This window comes from Montipora capricornis, chromosome 7, assembly GCF_036669925.1.
Source record: "Montipora capricornis isolate CH-2021 chromosome 7, ASM3666992v2, whole genome shotgun sequence".
Classification (NCBI taxonomy): domain Eukaryota; kingdom Metazoa; phylum Cnidaria; class Anthozoa; order Scleractinia; family Acroporidae; genus Montipora; species Montipora capricornis.
In genome coordinates this window covers 14,325,812-14,333,311 of record NC_090889.1, presented here as the reverse complement: position 1 = coordinate 14,333,311, position 7,500 = coordinate 14,325,812, and the positions used below count along the sequence as shown (strand labels likewise).

General features: G+C 37.5%; 1 protein-coding gene across 1 annotated transcript in view; it reads left to right on the top strand.

The window, feature by feature from the left end:
* Positions 1–7,500, top strand: part of LOC138058247 (ETS-related transcription factor Elf-1-like) — a 40,552-nt gene that overhangs the window by 901 nt on the left and 32,151 nt on the right. The window lies entirely within an intron of this gene.

The following is a 7,500-nucleotide window of genomic DNA, read 5'->3' as shown; positions in this document are numbered from 1 at the left end:
TTTTCGTCATGTAGTTTTGGCAAGGCACAAAACAGTGCAAAATAGTACTGAAATTATTGATTGAATGAGGGAAATATTAAAAGAATTTATAGGCTCATTAACATTTTTACAACCAGAGGATTTGTTAGTTTTTTGAGCTGGTTATTCTGCTGATTATCAAAACGTAAAGAAGAAAATTGGATGGGGTGGGGAGGGATTAACTTTTTTAAAATAGAAAGAAATTATTCGTATACAATAAGACAAAATATAAGCACGATTTCCGCCACCGCCTTTAAGTGATTTATGGCTGATAACGAAGGTTAGTACATTTCGCTTTAAACTCCAACATATAAGGTTACTTATGAAAACCACGTTGCATGAAGGGGGTAGGACTAAATTAAGCAAGATTTATCAGATCGGACAAAACGCGTCCCATTAACGTACAAAATCTAATAGAGAAAGGCGAACGAAAGTTACAGGGCAGAAAATAGGTTCGTGAATCTAGGGCCGGACAAACAATATTGGCCATTTTTAAATTTATTGTGCTCTAGCAGGGTTAAGAATCCTAGCCTTGTCGTTTAGCCATATTACCAAGCACTGTTCTTTGTGGTCACATGAAATGCGTCCTAAAATAGCCACTGTACTCTTAAAAATGTTAATTGGTGGAAGAAATAGATAATTTATAGGATTTTCTTTGTTTCCGTCACCGCTATTTTCTTTTGTTATTTTATCTCAAGTTACTAGCAGTTTCTCTCCTCTTCTTGGGAATGACTTAACTATTCAAACAAGGCCTTACTCAAGGCCGTACCCCGATTAATGACGACAACTCGTTTGCAGAGTTTCATTCTCTTCATTCTCTCATGGTACGCATTCCTGGTTAAACAAGTGCCTTGTTTCAGTCTAAACGAGATATGTGGCGTGCTGGGATCTTTATTACACTCATCAAACCGCATACATTCTGAAAATGAAGAACAAGATGACATCTCAAAAAAAAAAGTTTGCAGAAAATAAACTTCTCTGACGATGTCACGCAAAATGTGAGCTCTTCACTCACTGTCACGCAACGCGAGTGCTGTGTTCTGGACGCACGTACGCTGGATTTACTTTCTTTGTGTTGATAACGTAACGTATACAGTTCCCAACAGAACAGCAGGACAGTAAATGGTCTCTACACATGAGATAAGAAGGCAGTCTCCCAGTCAGGAGGCGGCTGTAGGTTCCAAGCGATGAATTAAAGTACCTGAGTGGTTTGCAAAAATGTTAATGAGCCTATAAATTCTTTTAATATTTCCCTCATCAATCAATAAATTTCAGTACTATTTTGCAGTGTTGTGTCTTGCCAAAACTACATATTTCAGGGACATCTGCAACCACTCTTGTTCCAATCTTAATAATAGATAGGGTTGGTAAATATCGTACGTACCGTTCAACAACGGTGTAATAGTTTGAAAAGAAAATAGGGGTTGGGCTATTCACTTATTCCGTCCGGTCGATTAAGGGGGGAACTATTGGGTGTCTAATAGGTAATTTGCATTCTGCCAAAATTCCCTTCGCAAGCGTCGTGAAGCGCTTGGACGGGCTCCAATTTACAAACAGCAATCACTGACTTCTCCGTTGTTTTAGATAAAGTAAAATAATGAGGAAAGGTAGCAATTCATTTTATTTGCAATATGAATCGAGTCAAGTTTGAAAAAAACCTAAATGAGGAATGAGTGCTGATTATCCCTGCGATGCAGATGCAGTTAACGATTGCATCACTGATATTATGGTACAGGCAGCCATGCTTAACACTGAAACCCTGCTGAATGGAATAAATTGATCTCCTGAGGAATGTGCCACTGAGCTATGTTTTCTTTAAGAAGCTTAAATTCAGCGGAAGAAACTGTCAATCACTCGACGTGTAGACTCAGTAATTCCATTTGCGACTGGGACTTTTTTGGTGTAAAAAATATTTCTTTTCCTATGTGCTAGCTGACCTTATTAGCAGGCCGATATTTCTAGACACCCACATTATTATGTCGACCCGCAACATTTACGCCAGCAAGAATGTTCTTGCAGTTGATTCAAGAGTTTGTTAGCAATCGGTCATGTTCTCGGAAGAAAAGAAATTGAACGGAGCAACAGATTCTCGCAGATTCTCAAAACAAAACATGTGTTATAATAATACTTCCTTTCAGGAAAATAGCTTTGGGTCAATGTATACTGGGGAAACCGAGAAGAAATCAGATAATCATTCAAGACGGTATGAAAAATTAATGATAATCAGTTTGAATTAATTGAAAATAACCATGCAATATAAACTATACATTACGGAAGACAGTGAACACACCTCCGTTACTAAATAGCTAGAACCAGGGCTTTCACTAAACCTTAGCTCACCGGATTTTACGGTAATCAAATGTCTGTGATGTTACGGGTGAAACTGTGTGCAATGGCTGTTTCCAAGCTGTTTAATTAAAAAGCACAGCCCCGAGAAATAATAGCCGTATATAACCTCGCATTGGTTTAAAATAACATGAAATGAAAAGAAAAGTAAGATTTCTCTGTCATCTACCGCATTCTCGTTGCTCGTGCATTCATCCATCCTTATTTTCGGTTTCTTACATCAAAGTTTACAGCTTTGGCTTCCCTCTTCGTACTCCATTTTGTTTCTTGGCAGTTGTCGTACCCAGAATGCCTCTCCTTATTCCTTGCAGCCATTTTGAAAAAAAAAAAATGCATATTTGTTGTCCATACTCGATGGACAAATTTGATCACGTGATCTGCTGTGTGCCAGGGTCTTCTCCCGACCCGCCACCATATTGAAAGCCGAGAAGACCCTGGGGACGAGGGTGGCTTTTTTTCATGCTGCTTGCTAAGAGAGCCCATGTTATGATGGTCAGCCTGAGCTAACATATCGGCGTATACTTCATATATTAACGGTTGAAAGTCCTTAAGAAACAAGAAATTTGGTCACAAACGAACAGAGTGAACATTGGCCGACGTTCAGTGCCAGTGAGGGAACAAATTCGGAATTCATGAGCACTACTGAATTTTTAAAGGTAGGGTACCTACCAGAAAAGTGCCACTACTTGAGAAATGCTCGTGTCGGCGTGAGAGCGTGAGATTGCATCGAAATGTGTGACACTTGAGAGCTCTGCTATGTTGAGTATTTCACGACCACCTCAGAAGAGGAAATCCAAATTGTGTTTGCATTCACTGAGTCTCTTTTTAATGAACAAAACAACGGACCAAACTTCCTGAGTATTATTGCGTGATCTGCATTGGGAAAGCAAAATGTACTTGCGAATAAGGTCAATTGTCGAGAGTCAGGAAAATAGCAAGAACAATTCGGACTTGCCCTCCCAGGTGGTCGTAAAATACTCAACATAGCCGGAACATTAGAACCCACAAATGACCAGCTCTTAACATCAATGACTTCATAGTTCAGTTGGTTAGAGCGCCGCACCGGCATCGCGAGGACACGGGTTCAAACCCCGTTGAAGTCCTGCGCGGATCATAGCTTCACTTGATATCATATACTCAGTTCAATATATATGATTCATTTTATATCATGTATATATCATTTTATTCCATTAACAGGACTTTTCCTTTGATGCAATCATTTGTTTGTTAAAATAACTCAAATTGTACAAGGTAGTAGCTCAATAATGGCGCGTTGTATGGCAGTAATTATAAACACTCATCACGCAAGAAATTCTTGTACATTTTTTTTCTAGGGTATCGTTTTCTAATCAGTCAGCCGAGAATAAGTTACTGAATATCGAAAGTGCATTGAATATTGAAAAATCTCAGAAAATCTGAAATCGGTATACCATATAATCTCTGAGCAATGATGCCTTGAAAATTCGAAATTTTACAAAGAACGTGTGGGATTTATCCGTTTTTGATTTATCTAAGTTTAACAAGTTCTTATTCCTTTTAACGTCAATTTTGTAATAGATTGCTATGCCTTACGTGAGCAAACTCATATGCTAAACTGCCTCTGTGACCAAGAAAATAATTTCTATTTTCCTTTGGATTTCAGAACTATGTTCTAAACTCCAAGCGACCAAAGTTTTAAGCCTTGATTTAAAAAAGACACCTGCCTATATTAAATGGAATTTTCCAATTTAATGGTCCGCCATTACTAACTTTAAGATCTTGAGAGAGCTGGATCCGTTCGACGAGAAAATGACGTCAAAGGCTCAGTAGTTACTGGGTTGCCAGTATGGCAAACACAGTCGGAATCTGTGCGGGTTTCATTTGTTGGTTTTATTATTATTATTATTTTCGTTCTTTTCCGTGTCAGTAAAAGTCTTGCCTGTCACTCCCCTGCTAAGCGGTGTGTTTGTGCATAAAGCCTTCTACGCGTATTTTCTTAGGATCGAGAGGGTAGTGGGAAATGCGTAAATTTTCTCTGGTGGACACAGTAGAATGATTAACTTAACCGGCAATGGCGTCGAAAGTCATGTAACGCGAACGGCGTTTTAGTGGATCTTTAAAGTGCCCCTGTGACCAAAAAACCAATTCATATTTTTCTTTGGATTTCAAAACTATGTTAACAAAACACTAAGTGACCCACGTTTTAAGCCTTAATTTCAAAAAGAAACCTCTTTAGTTTAACTGGAATTTTTCTATTTAATGGTCCGCCATTACTAACACTATGTTCTTGAGAGAGCTGGATCGAGGAGAAAATGACGTGAATGCAATACGTGTGTACGCTGCAAAATTAATATGCAGCACGGGGGTTTTGGGCTTTCAGACTTTTAAACTCACGCTTTGCATATATAATAAGCTGCGTTCACACGCTAGTGAGCCTCTGACGTCACGTTTCCCTGGATCCAACCGTCTGAGTTCCAATGGGTCAGTTTTGAACGTGAGTAATGGCGGACCGTGAGATCCAAAACTTACACTCAAAGTAAGCGGCCTTCGGATAAAAATCAAAGCTCAAAATTTTACCAGTCAGGTGTTAAGCAAACACACTTTCAAAATCTGAAGGAAAAAAGGAAGTGGTTTTTTTGATCACAGGGGCACTTCAAACAAAATATACCCTTATGGAGCTCAATAATGGAAAGTCAGTTGGATACTGAACAAGACAGGCGCTGAAAACAACAATGTGGAATCTTAAAAGGGACGAATAATGGGCTTCGACAACAATCTGTCGCCCGTCGAGCCGTAATCAAAGTGAGCTGTAGTTCTAATATTGTACAAGTGTGGTGTTTTGTACAACACTGAAATCAAATGGAAAATTCTCTAGTAACTTATGGGTTTAACAAAGACAGAGACTTGGACCTGTGGTCTGAAAAGCCCTGTGAAGGGAGATTCAATAAATGTATGTATGTAAATGTATGTATGAATGTATCTGTGTTGTCTGGCTTATTTGTATGTACTCAATTCTGCACAGTCTACTTGTAACAATTGGAAATTTTACAAATTCTTGTTAGTCAAAAATTATTTGCTTGATAATTCAAGTAAAGGGATTTTCAGTTAAAGGTTTGATGCTGAACACTTGTGGGAAATTTATTTAGTTGCGTTTTTGACACAGAGTGTAATTTGACACGATTGAGTTTCTTGTCTTCACGCACGTAATGAAATAGGAAGGTATTTTGCCTCTTATAGCAAACATGTTGTTTGTTTCAAAAAATATTGTGTAATATGCGAGCTTAACTGGATGGTTTTTATGGCAATAGTAAAGCATTTTCGTGTCAAAATAAGGTAAGCGTCTTTCTGTTGTGTTACTTTAATTAAGTATAAATATATCATGCGGCGTAAACGTGATTTCCACTCTCAAAATTACCTCCAGAACCTACTTTTTGCGTAGAATAAGCTTTTAGAATGTTCTTGTCATCTGTGGTGATACTTGAAGAGTCGGGAACATTTTGAGAAATAATATTTCAAACGGGTCACACGCGCAACTTGATCGCGCGAACCTCCCCTATTATGCATAACATCCACTTGGCCTTTTGGCATCCCATTGAAAAAAACTCGTAAAATATTCTCGGACCAGTCGATTTCTCTGAAATTTGAAAAGATGATTGCTAACGAATATAGAAAGATTTTAACAATAACTAAAAATTCTTGTGTTAAGCATTAGAATTCGACCGTAAGAGGTAAATGCGACTAAATTTGTTGCGTTGGTTGCTATTTTTATGATTTAACTGGCAGATTTAACTAGGTCTATTTGTTTTCATAGTCGTTACTTTCCTTATTTGGTATTAGTCTTCATGTTTAAATTCAATTTTACTTTAGGTAACCGTTACTTCTGAAGATGTATGTTGGAGCATACGAAACGTCAAGTTCATAAAAAGTTTTACAACATGCGTTATCTCGTTATGTTTATAACCGCAATTTTTTTGTTATTTTTACTCAAGATAATATTAAATTATGAAAAAATATCTACAGATAGATCGTAAAAAATCTTTATTTTTGGCGGGTATTTGAACATAAAAGATGCAACGCTTGACGAGAAATAATATTTTTGCTAATACAATGTATTTGAAAGAAGAAAAATTTCGCGGGAATCGCGGTGAAAAAGAGTTGACAAATTTGCATACGTGCGTTGAAATGTGATACGCGAGGAGACAGGAATTTTATTTCTCTTACAAATGATTTTGTCATTGTAGTGAAAGATGAAATTTCTTTGGGAAGCCAAGAATATTTCTTTAACTTTCTGGTTAATCCAATTTATTGCTACGACTGCTAGTGAAACTCACGCTTTTTGCGAATTTTGAGTGTCATCAAATTACATAATTTGCGTGACAATATATCCCTTTACTCTAACCCAAAAACATTCAGATAGTAACAAACTTCATATTTACTTAACCATTTCTTCTGCTTTTGTGCTTGTCGGCATTGTGATTTGCGATAATTCGCAATTCTGTTTTTGTATCTCATAGCTGTTTAGATTTTCAATTACATGGCCACTCAACCTTTCGATTGTGTAAATAGTTCACCTGAAGTCAAAATAGATACGTTCAGGAACCCGACAAAGAAGGCTTCCTGCCCCGACAGATGGAATCTAAATATTCAGTTAAATATTACAACAAAATTAAAAAAACAACGACCGAAGTTTAATTTCTTGGCTAAAAAGGTACCTTGTTTTACTCTGAAAGCGACAAACGATTAGCATTCTTTCCCGTAGTCCATTCCGTTGACACAAGGTGATCACGTGCACCTTTATGGTTGCCTAGCACGTGATCAATTTCTTCCTTTCACATCATGACCTTTCCGTTTATTCATAAAAGTTAGAGACTGCAGAAATTTTCCTATATTTAAGGTCGATTGTCATTAATCTTTGTCTTTTGGCTTGTCTTTTTCTGGTGCAAACGCAAAGCCAAAGAATGTTTTGACCTGGCATCAGATTAGACTAACAAGAAGAGGAATTGTGAAGCGGAAATAACACCTTCAGTCCTTTCTTAGTGTGTGCAATAAACGTTTGCTTAGTGCAACTGCAAGACATGCTGGAAAACGTCCGTCAGCAATTTGCAGTTATTTTTTTGCGGACTATTTATTTATAGAAGAAACGAGTGAATTTTATTC